Raw genomic sequence first — 14,276 nt, 5'->3', positions numbered from 1 at the left:
GATTGAGCAGTTTTGAAACACTCTGTCTGTAGAAAATGCAACTGGACATTCGTAACGCTAAGTGGGTAATAGTGGAAAAAAGAATATGTTCAAATATAAACTACACAGAAGCATTGTATGAAACTACTTTCTGTTCTGTGCATTCAACTAACAGAGTTCAACCTTACTTTTGATTGAGCCGTTCTGAAACACTCTTTCTGTAGAAACTGCAATTGGACATTCTGAGCGCTAAGAGGCCTATATTGGGAAAAAGAATGTCTACAAATAAAAACTACACAGAAGAATTGTGTGAAACTTCTTTCTGTTCTGTTTGTTCAACTAAAAGAGTTGAACCTTAGTTTTGATTGAGCCGTTCTGAAACACTCTTTCTGTAGAAAATGCAAGTGGAGATTCGGAGCGCTAAGAGGGTAATAGTGGAAAAAGGAATGTCTCCAAATATAAACTACACAGAATCATTCTGTGAAACTTCTTTCTGATCTGTGCATTCAGCTAACAGAGTTAAACCATACTTTTGATTTAGCAGATCTGAACACTCTTTCTGTAGAAAATGCAACTGGACATTTGGAGCGCTAAGAGCGTAGTAGTGGAAAAAGGAATATATTCAAATATAAACTACACAGAAGCATTCTGTGAAACTTCTTTCTGATCTGAGCATTCAGCTAACAGAGCTAAACCATACTTTTGATTGAGCAGTTTTGAAACACTCTGTCTGTAGAAAATGCAACTGGACATTCGTAGCGCTAAGTGGGTAATAGTGGAAAAAAGAATATGTTCAAATATAAACTACACAGACGCCTTGTATGAAACTTCTTTCTCTTCTGTGCATTCAACTAACAGAGTTGAACCTTACTTTTGATTGAGCCTTTCTGAAACACTCTTTCTGTAGAAACTGCAATTGGACATTCTGAGCGCTAAGAGGCCTATATTGGGAAAAATAATATCTTCAAATAAAAACTACACAGAAGCATTGTGTGAAACTTATTTCTGATATGTTCATTAAGCTAACAGAGTTAAACCATACTTTTGATTGCGCAGTTCTGAACACTCTTTCTGTAGAAAATGCAAGTGGACATTCGGAGCGCTAAGAGGGTAATAGTGGAAAAAGGAATATATTCAAATATAAACTACACAGTAGCATTCTGTGAAAATTCTTTCTGTTCTGTGCATTCAACTAACAGAGTTGAACCTTAATTTTCATTGAGCCGTTCTGAAACACACTTTCTGTAGAAACTGCAATTGGACATGCTAAGCGCTAAGAGGCCTACATTGGGAAAAAGAATATCTTCGAATAAAAACTACACAGATGCATTCTGTGAAACTTATTTCTGATCTGTAAATTCAGTTAACAGAGATAAAACATATTTTTGATTGAGCAGTTATGAAACACTCTTTTTGTAGAAAATGGAAGTGGAGATTCGGAGCGCTAAGAGGGTAATAGTGGAAAAAGGAATGTCTTCAAATATAAACTACACAGAATCATTCGGTGAAACTTCTTTCTGATCTGTGCATTCAGCTAACAGAGTTAAACCATACTTTTGATTGAGCAGATCTGAACACTCTTTCTGTAGAAAATGCAACTGGACATTTGGAGCGCTAAGAGCGTAGTGGTGGAAAAAGGAATATATTCAAATATAAACTACACAGAAGCATTCTGTGAAACTTCTTTCTGATCTGAGCATTCAGCTAACAGAGTTAAACCATACTTTGGATTGAGCAGTTTTGAAACACTCTGTCTGTAGAAAATGCAACTGGACATTCGTAGCGCTAAGTGGGTAATAGTGGAAAAAAGAATATGTTCAAATATAAACTACACAAAGCATTGTATGAAACTTCTTTCTGTTCTGTGCATTCAACTAACAGAGTTGAACCTTACTTTTGATTGAGCCGTTCTGAAACACTCTTTCTGTAGAAACTGCAATTGGACATGCTAAGCGCTAAGAGGCCTACATTGGGAAAAAGAATATCTTCGAATAAAAACTACACAGATGCATTCTGTGAAACTTATTTCTGATCTGTAAATTCAGTTAACAGAGATAAAACATATTTTTGATTGAGCAGTTATGAAACACTCTTTCTGTAGAAAATGCAAGTGGAGATTCGGAGCGCTAAGAGGGTAATAGTGGGAAAAGGAATGTCTCCAAATATAAACTACACAGAATCATTCTTTGAAACTTCTTTCTGATCTGTGCATTCAGCTAACAGAGTTAAACCATACTTTTGATTGAGCAGATCTGAACACTCTTTCTGTAGAAAATGCAACTGGACATTTGGAGCGCTAAGAGAGTAGTAGTGGAAAAAGGAATATATTCAAATATAAACTACACAGAAGCATTCTGTGAAACTTCTTTCTGATCTGAGCATTAAGCTAACAGAGTTAAACCATACTTTTGATTGAGCAGTTTTGAAACACTCTGTCTGTAGAAAATGCAACTGGACATTCTAGCGCTAAGTGGGTAATCGTGGAAAAAAGAATATGTTCAAATATAAACTACAAAGAAGCATTGTATGAAACTACTTTCTGTTCTGTGCATTCAACTAACAGAGTTGAACCTTACTTTTGATTGAGCCGTTCTGAAACACTCTTTCTGTAGAAACTGCAATTGGACCTTCTGAGCGCTAAGAGGCCTATATTGGGAAAAAGAATGTCTACAAATAAAAACTACACAGAAGAATTGTGTGAAACTTCTTTCTGTTCTGTTTGTTCAACTAAAAGAGTTGAACCTTAGTTTTGATTGAGCCGTTCTGAAACACTCTTTCTGTAGAAAATGCAAGTGGAGATTCGGAGCGCTAAGAGGGTAATAGTGGAAAAAGGAATGTCTCCAAATATAAACTACACAGAATCATTCTGTGAAACTTCTTTCTGATCTGTGCATTCAGCTAACAGAGTTAAACCATACTTTTGATTTAGCAGATCTGAACACTCTTTCTGTAGAAAATGCAACTGGACATTTGGAGCGCTAAGAGAGTAGTAGTGGAAAAAGGAATATATTCAAATATAAACTACACAGAAGCATTCTGTGAAACTTCTTTCTGATCTGAGCATTCAGCTAACAGAGCTAAACCATACTTTTGATTGAGCAGTTTTGAAACACTCTGTCTGTAGAAAATGCAACTGGACATTCGTAGCGCTAAGTGGGTAATAGTGGAAAAAAGAATATGTTCAAATATAAACTACACAGACGCATTGTATGAAACTTCTTTCTGTTCTGTGCATTCAACTAACAGAGTTGAACCTTACTTTTGATTGAGCCTTTCTGAAACACTCTTTCTGTAGAAACTGCAATTGGACATTCTGAGCGCTAAGAGGCCTATATTGGGAAAAATAATATCTTCAAATAAAAACTACACAGAAGCATTGTGTGAAACTTATTTCTGATATGTTCATTAAGCTAACAGAGTTAAACCATACTTTTGATTGCGCAGTTCTGAACACTCTTTCTGTAGAAAATGCAAGTGGACATTCGGAGCGCTAAGAGGGTAATAGTGGAAAAAGGAATATATTCAAATATAAACTACACAGTAGCATTCTGTGAAAATTCTTTCTGTTCTGTGCATTCAACTAACAGAGTTGAACCTTACTTTTCATTGAGCCGTTCTGAAACACACTTTCTGTAGAAACTGCAATTGGACATGCTAAGCGCTAAGAGGCCTACATTGGGAAAAAAATATCTTCGAATAAAAACTACACAGATGCATTCTGTGAAACTTATTTCTGATCTGTAAATTCAGTTAACAGAGATAAAACATATTTTTGATTGAGCAGTTATGAAACACTCTTTTTGTAGAAAATGGAAGTGGAGATTCGGAGCGCTAAGAGGGTAATAGTGGAAAAAGGAATGTCTTCAAATATAAACTACACAGAATCATTCGGTGAAACTTCTTTCTGATCTGTGCATTCAGCTAACAGAGTTAAACCATACTTTTGATTGAGCAGATCTGAACACTCTTTCTGTAGAAAATGCAACTGGACATTTGGAGCGCTAAGAGCGTAGTGGTGGAAAAAGGAATATATTCAAATATAAACTACACAGAAGCATTCTGTGAAACTTCTTTCTGATCTGAGCATTCAGCTAACAGAGTTAAACCATACTTTGGATTGAGCAGTTTTGAAACACTCTGTCTGTAGAAAATGCAACTGGACATTCGTAGCGCTAAGTGGGTAATAGTGGAAAAAAGAATATGTTCAAATATAAACTACACAGAAACATTGTATGAAACTTCTTTCTGTGCTGTGCATTCAACTAACAGAGTTGAACCTTACTTTTGATTGAGCCGTTCTGAAACTCTCTTTCTGTAGAAACTGCAATTGGACTTTCTGAGCGCTAAGAGGCCTATATTGGGAAAAAGAATGTCTACAAATAAAAACTACACAGAAGAATTGTGTGAAACTTCTTTCTGTTCTGTTTGTTCAACTAGAAGAGTTGAACCTTAGTTTTGATTGAGCCGTTCTGAAACACTCTTTCTGTAGAAAATGCAAGTGGAGATTCGGAGCGCTTAGAGGGTAATAGTGGAAAAAGGAATGTCTCCAAATATAAACTACACAGAATCATTCTTTGAAACTTCTTTCTGATCTGTGCATTCAGCTAACAGAGTTAAACCATACTTTTGATTGAGCAGATCTGAACACTCTTTCTGTAGAAAATGCAACTGGACATTTGGAGCGCTAAGAGAGTAGTAGTGGAAAAAGGAATATATTCAAATATAAACTACACAGAAGCATTCTGTGAAACTTCTTTCTGATCTGAGCATTAAGCTAACAGAGTTAAACCATACTTTTGTTTGAGCAGTTTTGAAACACTCTGTCTGTAGAAAATGCAACTGGACATTCTAGCGCTAAGTGGGTAATAGTGGAAAAAAGAATATGTTCAAATATAAACTACACAGAAGCATTGTATGAAACTTCTTTCTGTTCTGTGCATTCAACTAACAGAGTTGAACCTTACTTTTGATTGAGCCGTTCTGAAACACTCTTTCTGTAGAAACTGCAATTGGACCTTTTGAGCGCTAAGAGGCCTATATTGGGAAAAAGAATGTCTACAAATAAAAACTACACAGAAGAATTGTGTGAAACTTCTTTCTGTTCTGTTTGTTCAACTAAAAGAGTTGAACCTTAGTTTTGATTGAGCCGTTCTGAAACACTCTTTCTGTAGAAAATGCAAGTGGAGATTCGGAGCGCTAAGAGGGTAATAGTGGAAAAAGGAATGTCTCCAAATATAAACTACACAGAATCATTCTGTGAAACTTCTTTCTGATCTGTGCATTCAGCTAACAGAGTTAAACCATACTTTTGATTGAGCAGATCTGAACACTCTTTCTGTAGAAAATGCAACTGGACATTTGGAGCGCTAAGAGAGTAGTAGTGGAAAAAGGAATATATTCAAATATAAACTACACAGAAGCATTCTGTGAAACTTCTTTCTGATCTGAGCATTCAGCTAACAGAGTTAAACCATACTTTGGATTGAGCAGTTTTGAAACACTCTGTCTGTAGAAAATGCAACTGGACATTCGTAGCGCTAAGTGGGTAATAGTGGAAAAAAAATATGTTCAAATATAAACTACACGGAAGCATTGTATGAAACTTCTTTCTGTTCTGTGCATTCAACTAACAGAGTTCAACCTTACTTTTGATTGAGCCGTTCTGAAACACTCTTTCTGTAGAAACTGCAATTGGACATTCTGAGCGCTAAGAGGCCTATATTGGGAAAAAGAATGTCTACAAATAAAAATTACACAGAAGAATTGTGTGAAACTTCTTTCTGTTCCGTTTGTTCAACTAAAAGAGTTGAACCTTAGTTTTGATTGAGCCGTTCTGAAACACTCTTTCTGTAGAAAATGCAAGTGGAGATTCGGAGCGCTAAGAGGGTAATAGTGGAAAAAGGAATGTCTCCAAATATAAACTACACAGAATCATTCTTTGAAACTTCTTTCTGATCTGTGCATTCAGCTAACAGAGTTAAACCATACTTTTGATTGAGCAGATCTGAACACTCTTTCTGTAGAAAATGCAACTGGACATTTGGAGCGCTAAGAGAGTAGTAGTGGAAAAAGGAATATATTCAAATATAAACTACACAGAAGCATTCTGTGAAACTTCTTTCTGATCTGAGCATTCAGCTAACAGAGTTAAACCATACTTTTGATTGAGCAGTTTTGAAACACTCTGTCTGTAGAAAATGCAACTGGACATTCTAGCGCTAAGTGGGTAATAGTGGAAAAAAGAATATGTTCAAATATAAACTACACAGAAGCATTGTATGAAACTTCTTTCTGTTCTGTGCATTCAACTAACAGAGTTGAACCTTACTTTTGATTGAGCCGTTCTGAAACACTCTTTCTGTAGAAACTGCAATTGGACCTTCTGAGCGCTAAGAGGCCTATATTGGGAAAAAGAATGTCTACAAATAAAAACTACACAGAAGAATTGTGTGAAACTTCTTTCTGTTCTGTTTGTTCAACTAAAAGAGTTGAACCTTAGTTTTGATTGAGCCGTTCTGAAACACTCTTTCTGTAGAAAATGCAAGTGGAGATTCGGAGCGCTAAGAGGGTAATAGTGGAAAAAGGAATGTCTCCAAATATAAACTACACAGAATCATTCTGTGAAACTTCTTTCTGATCTGTGCATTCAGCTAACAGAGTTAAACCATACTTTTGATTGAGCAGATCTGAACACTCTTTCTGTAGAAAATGCAACTGGACATTTGGAGCGCTAAGAGAGTAGTAGTGGAAAAAGGAATATATACAAATATAAACTACACAGAAGCATTCTGTGAAACTTCTTTCTGATCTGAGCATTCAGCTAACAGAGTTAAACCATACTTTTGATTGAGCAGTTTTGAAACACTCTGTCTGTAGAAAATGCAACTAACATTCGTAGCGCTAAGTGGGTAATAGTGGAAAAAAGAATATGTTCAAATATAAACTACACAGAAGCATTGTATGAAACTTCTTTCTGTTCTGTGCATTCAACTAACAGAGTTGAACCTTACATTTGATTGAGCCTTTCTGAAACACTCTTTCTGTAGAAACTGCAATTGGACATTCTGAGCGCTAAGAGGCCTATATTGGGAAAAATAATATCTTCAAATAAAAACTACACAGAAGCATTGTGTGAAACTTATTTCTGATATGTTCATTAAGCTAACAGAGTTAAACCATACTTTTGATTGCGCAGTTCTGAACACTCTTTCTGTAGAAAATGCAAGTGGACTTTCGGAGCGCTAAGAGGGTAATAGTAGAAAAAGGAATATATTCAAATATAAACTACACAGTAGCATTCTGTGAAAATTCTTTCTGTTCTGTGCATTCAACTAACAGAGTTGAACCTTACTTTTGATTGAGCCGTTCTGAAACACACTTTCTGTAGAAACTGCAATTGGACATGCTAAGCGCTAAGAGGCCTACATTGGGAAAAAGAATATCTTCGAATAAAAACTACACAGATGCATTCTGTGAAACTTATTTCTGATCTGTAAATTCAGTTAACAGAGATAAAACATATTTTTGATTGAGCAGTTATGAAACACTCTTTTTGTAGAAAATGGAAGTGGAGATTCGGAGCGCTAAGAGGGTAATAGTGGAAAAAGGAATGTCTTCAAATATAAACTACACAGAATCATTCGGTGAAACTTCTTTCTGATCTGTGCATTCAGCTAACAGAGTTAAACCATACTTTTGATTGAGCAGATCTGAACACTCTTTCTGTAGAAAATGCAACAGGACATTTGGAGCGCTAAGAGCGTAGTGGTGGAAAAAGGTATATATTCAAATATAAACTACACAGAAGCATTCTGTGAAACTTCTTTCTGATCTGAGCATTCAGCTAACAGAGTTAAACCATACTTTGGATTCAGCAGTTTTGAAACACTCTGTCTGTAGAAAATGCAACTGGACATTCGTAGCGCTAAGTGGGTAATAGTGGAAAAAAGAATATGTTCAAATATAAACTACACAGAAGCATTGTATGAAACATCTTTCTGTTCTGTGCATTCAACTAACAGAGTTGAACCTTACTTTTGATTGAGCCGTTCTGAAACACTCTTTCTGTAGAAACTGCAATTGGACTTTCTGAGCGCTAAGAGGCCTATATTGGGAAAAAGAATGTCTACAAATAAAAACTACACAGAAGAATTGTGTGAAACTTCTTTCTGTTCTGTTTGTTCAACTAAAAGAGTTGAACATTAGTTTTGATTGAGCCGTTCTGAAACACTCTTTCTGTAGAAAATGCAAGTGGAGATTCGGAGCGCTAAGAGGGTAATAGTGGAAAAAGGAATGTCACCAAATATAAACTACACAGAATCATTCTTTGAAACTTCTTTCTGATCTGTGCATTCAGCTAACAGAATTAAACCATACTTTTGATTGAGCAGATCTGAACACTCTTTCTGTAGAAAATGCAACTGGACATTTGGAGCGCTAAGAGAGTAGTAGTGGAAAAAGGAATATATTCAAATATAAACTACACAGAAGCATTCTGTGAAACTTCTTTCTGATCTGAGCATTAAGCTAACAGATTTAAACCATACTTTTGATTGAGCAGTTTTGAAACACTCTGTCTGTAGAAAATGCAACTGGACATTCTAGCGCTAAGTGGGTAATAGTGGAAAAAAGAATATGTTCAAATATAAACTACACAGAAGCATTGTATGAAACTTCTTTCTGTTCTGTGCATTCAACTAACAGAGTTGAACCTTACTTTTGATTGAGCCGTTCTGAAACACTCTTTCTGTAGAAACTGCAATTGGACTTTCTGAGCGCTAAGAGGCCTATATTGGGAAAAAGTATGTCTACAAATAAAAACTACACAGAAGAATTGTGTGAAACTTCTTTCTCTTCTGTTTGTTCAACTAAAAGAGTTGAACCTTAGTTTTGATTGAGCTGTTCTGAAACACTCTTTCTGTAGAAAATGCAAGTGGAGATTCGGAGCGCTAAGAGGGTAATAGTGGAAAAAGGAATGTCTCCAAATATAAACTACACAGAATCATTCTGTGAAACTTCTTTCTGATCTGTGCATTCAGCTAACAGAGTTAAACCATACTTTTGATTGAGCAGATCTGAACACTCTTTCTGTAGAAAATGCAACTGGACATTTGGAGCGCTAAGAGAGTAGTAGTGGAAAAGGGAATATATTCAAATATAAACTACAAAGAAGCATTCTGTGAAACTTCTTTCTGATCTGAGCATTCAGCTAACAGAGTTAAACCATACTTTTGATTGAGCAGTTTTGAAACACTCTGTCTGTAGAAAATGCAACTGGACATTCGTAGCGCTACGTGGATAATAGTGGAAAAAAGAATATCTTCAAATATAAACTACACAGAAGCATTGTATGAAACTTCTTTCTGTTCTGTGCATTCAACTAACAGAGTTGAACCTTACTTTTGATTGAGCCTTTCTGAAACACTCTTTCTGTAGAAACTGCAATTGGACATTCTGAGCGCTAAGAGGCCTCTATTGGGAAAAATAATATCTTCAAATAAAAACTACACACAAGCATTGTGTGAAACTTATTTCTGATATGTTCATTAAGCTAACAGAGTTAAACCATACTTTTGATTGCGCAGTTCTTAACACTCTTTCTGTAGAAAATGCAAGTGGACATTCGGAGCGCTAAGAGGGTAATAGTGGAAAAAGGAATATATTCAAATATAAACTACACAGTAGCATTCTGTGAAAATTCTTTCTGTTCTGTGCATTCAACTAACAGAGTTGAACCTTACTTTTGATTGAGCCGTTCTGAAACACTCTTTCTGTACAAACTGCAATTGGGCATGCTAAGCGCTAAGAGGCCTACATTGGGAAAAAGAATATCTTCAAATAAAAACTACACAGATGCATTCTGTGAAACTTATTTCTGATCTGTAAATTCAGTTAACAGAGATAAAACATATTTTTGATTGAGCAGTTATGAAAAACTCTTTTTGTAGAAAATGCAAGTGGAGATTCAGAGCGCTAAGAGGGTAATAGTGGAAAAAGGAATGTCTTCAAATATAAACTACACAGAATCATTCGGTGAAATTCTTTCTGATCTGTGCATTCAGCTAACAGAGTTAAACCATACTTTTGATTGAGCAGATCTGAACACTCTTTCTGTAGAAAATGCAACTGGACATTTGGAGCGCTAAGAGCGTAGTAGTGGAAAAAGGAATATATTCAAATATAAACTACACAGAAGCATTCTGTGAAACTTCTTTCTGATCTGAGCATTCAGCTAACAGAGTTAAACCATACTTTGGATTCAGCAGTTTTGAAACTCTCTGTCTGTAGAAAATGCAACTGGACATTCGTAGCGCTAAGTGGGTAATAGTGGAAAAAGAATATGTTCAAATATAAACTACACAGAAGCATTGTATGAAACTTCTTTCTGTTCTGTGCATTCAACTAACAGAGTTCAACCTTACTTTTGATTGAGCCGTTCTGAAACACTCTTTCTGTAGAAACTGCAATTGGACTTTCTGAGCGCTAAGAGGCCTATATTGGGAAAAAGAATGTCTACAAATAAAAACTACACAGAAGAATTTTGTGAAACTTCTTTCTGTTCTGTTTGTTCAACTAAAAGAGTTGAACCTTAGTTTTGATTGAGCCGTTCTGAAACACTCTTTCTGTAGAAAATGCAAGTGGAGATTCGGAGCGCTAAGCGGGTAATAGTGGAAAAAGGAATGTCTCCAAATATAAACTACACAGAATCATTCTTTGAAACTTCTTTCTGATCTGTGCATTCAGCTAACAGAGTTAAACCATACTTTTGATTGAGCAGATCTGAACACTCTTTCTGTAGAAAATGCAACTGGACATTTGGAGCGCTAAGAGAGTAGTAGTGGAAAAAGGAATATATTCAAATATAAACTACAAAGAAGCATTCTGTGAAACTTCTTTCTGATCTGAGCATTCAGCTAACAGAGTTAAACCATACTTTTGATTGAGCAGTTTTGAAACACTCTGTCTGTAGAAAATGCAACTGGTCATTCGTAGCGCTAAGTGGATAATAGTGGAAAAAAGAATATCTTCAAATATAAACTACACAGAAGCATTGTATGAAACTTCTTTCTGTTCTGTGCATTCAACTAACAGAGTTGAACCTGACTTTTGATTGAGCCTTTCTGAAACACTCTTTCTGTAGAAACTGCAATTGGACATTCTGAGCGCTAAGAGGCCTATATTGGGAAAAATAATATCTTCAAATAAAAACTACACACAAGCATTGTGTGAAACTTATTTCTGATATGTTCATTAAGCTAACAGAGTTAAACCATACTTTTGATTGCGCAGTTCTTAACACTCTTTCTGTAGAAAATGCAAGTGGACATTCGGAGCGCTAAGAGGGTAATAGTGGAAAAAGGAATATATTCAAATATAAACTACACAGTAGCATTCTGTGAAAATTCTTTCTGTTCTGTGCATTCAACTAACAGAGTTGAACCTTACTTTTGATTGAGCCGTTCTGAAACACTCTTTCTGTACAAACTGCAATTGGGCATGCTAAGCGCTAAGAGGCCTACATTGGGAAAAAGAATATCTTCAAATAAAAACTACACAGATGCATTCTGTGAAACTTATTTCTGATCTGTAAATTCAGTTAACAGAGATAAAACATATTTTTGATTGAGCAGTTATGAAACACTCTTTTTGTAGAAAATGCAAGTGGAGATTCGGAGCGCTAAGAGGGTAATAGTGGAAAAAGGAATGTCTTCAAATATAAACTACACAGAATCATTCGGTGAAACTTCTTTCTGATCTGTGCATTCAGCTAACGGAGTTAAACCATACTTTTGATTGAGCAGATCTGAACACTCTTTCTGTAGAAAATGCAACTGGACATTTGGAGCGCTAAGAGCGTAGTAGTGGAAAAAGGAATATATTCAAATATAAACTACACAGAAGCATTCTGTGAAACTTCTTTCTGATCTGAGCATTCAGCTAACAGAGTTAAACCATACTTTTGATTGAGCAGTTTTGAAACACTCTGTCTGTAGAAAATGCAACTGGACATTCGTAGCGCTAAGTGGGTAATAGTGGAAAAAAGAATATGTTCAAATATAAACTACACGGAAGCATTGTATGAAACTTCTTTCTGTTCTGTGCATTCAACTAACAGAGTTGAACCTTACTTTTGATTGAGCCGTTCTGAAACACTCTTTCTGTAGAAACTTCAATTGGACATTCTGAGCGCTAAGAGGCCTATATTGGGAAAAAGAATGTCTACAAATAAAAACTACACAGAAGAATTGTGTGAAAGTTCTTTCTGTTCTGTTTGTTCAACTAAAAGAGTTGAACCTTAGTTTTGATTGAGCCGTTCTGAAACACTCTTTCTGTAGAAAATGCAAGTGGAGATTCGGAGCGCTAAGAGGGTAATAGTGGAAATAGGAATGTCTCCAAATATAAACTACACAGAATCATTCTGTGAAACTTCTTTCTGATCTGTGCATTCGGCTAACAGAGTTAAACCATACTTTTGATTGAGCAGATCTGAACACTCTTTCTGTAGAAAATGCAACTGGACATTTGGAACGCTAAGAGCGTAGTAGTGGAAAAGGGAATATATTCAAATATAAACTACACAGAAGCATTCTGTGAAACTTCTTTCTGATCTGAGCATTCAGCTAAGAGAGTTAAACCATACTTTTGATTGAGCAGTTTTGAAACACTCTGTCTGTAGAAAATGCAACTGGACATTCGTAGCGCTAAGTGGATAATAGTGGAAAAAAGATTATGTTCAAATATAAACTACACAGAAGCATTGTATGAAACTTCTTTCTGTTCTGTGCTTTCAACTAACAGAGTTGAACCTTACTTTTGATTGAGCCGTTCTGAAACACTCTTTCTGTAGAAACTGCAATTGGACATGCTAAGCGCTAAGAGGCCTACATTGGGAAAAAGAATATCTTCGAATAAAAACTACACAGATGCATTCTGTGAAACTTATTTCTGATCTGTAAATTCAGTTAACAGAGATAAAACATATTTTTGATTGAGCAGTTATGAAACACTCTTTTTGTAGAAAATGGAAGTGGAGATTCGGAGCGCTAAGAGGGTAATAGTGGAAAAAGGAATGTCTTCAAATATAAACTACACAGAATCATTCGGTGAAATTTCTTTCTAATCTGTGCATTCAGCTAACAGAGTTAAACCATACTTTTGATTGAGCAGATCTGAACACTCTTTCTGAAGAAAATGCAACTGGACATTTGGAGCGCTATGAGCGTAGTGGTGGAAAAAGGAATATATTCAAATATAAACTACACAGAAGCATTCTGTGAAACTTCTTTCTGATCTGAGCATTCAGCTAACAGAGTTAAACCATACTTTGGATTGAGCAGTTTTGAAACACTCTGTCTGTAGAAAATGCAACTGGACATTCGTAGCGCTAAGTGGGTAATAGTGGAAAAAAGAATATGTTCAAATATAAACTACACAGAAGCATTGTATGAAACTTCTTTCTGTTCTGTGCATTCAACTAACAGAGTTGAACCTTACTTTTGATTGAGCCGTTCTGAAACACTCTTTCTGTAGAAACTGCAATTGGACTTTCTGAGCGCTAAGAGGCCTATATTGGGAAAAAGAATGTCTACAAATAAAAACTACACAGAAGAATTGTGTGAAACTTCTTTCTGTTCTGTTTGTTCAACTAAAAGAGTTGAACCTTAGTTTTGATTGAGCCGTTCTGAAACACTCTTTCTGTAGAAAATGCAAGTGGAGATTCGGAGCGCTAAGAGGGTAATAGTGGGAAAAGGAATGTCTCCAAATATAAACTACACAGAATCATTCTTTGAAACTTCTTTCTGATCTGTGCATTCAGCTAACAGAGTTAAACCATACTTTTGATTGAGCAGATCTGAACACTCTTTCTGTAGAAAATGCAACTGGACATTTGGAGCGCTAAGAGTGTAGTAGTGGAAAAAGGAATATATTCAAATATAAACTACACAGAAGCATTCTGTGAAACTTCTTTCTGATCTGAGCATTAAGCTAACAGAGTTAAACCATACTTTTGATTGAGCAGTTTTGAAACACTCTGTCTGTAGAAAATGCAACTGGACATTCTAGCGCTAAGTGGGTAATCGTGGAAAAAAGAATATGTTCAAATATAAACTACACAGAAGCATTGTATGAAACTACTTTCTGTTCTGTGCATTCAACTAACAGAGTTGAACCTTACTTTTGATTGAGCCGTTCTGAAACACTCTTTCTGTAGAAACTGCAATTGGACCTTCTGAGCGCTAAGAGGCCTATATTGGGAAAAAGAATGTCTACAAATAAAAACTACACAGAAGAATTGT

The sequence above is a fragment of the Symphalangus syndactylus genome, chromosome 4 (assembly GCF_028878055.3).
Source record: "Symphalangus syndactylus isolate Jambi chromosome 4, NHGRI_mSymSyn1-v2.1_pri, whole genome shotgun sequence".
Classification (NCBI taxonomy): domain Eukaryota; kingdom Metazoa; phylum Chordata; class Mammalia; order Primates; family Hylobatidae; genus Symphalangus; species Symphalangus syndactylus.
This window is presented reverse-complemented; position numbering follows the sequence as displayed.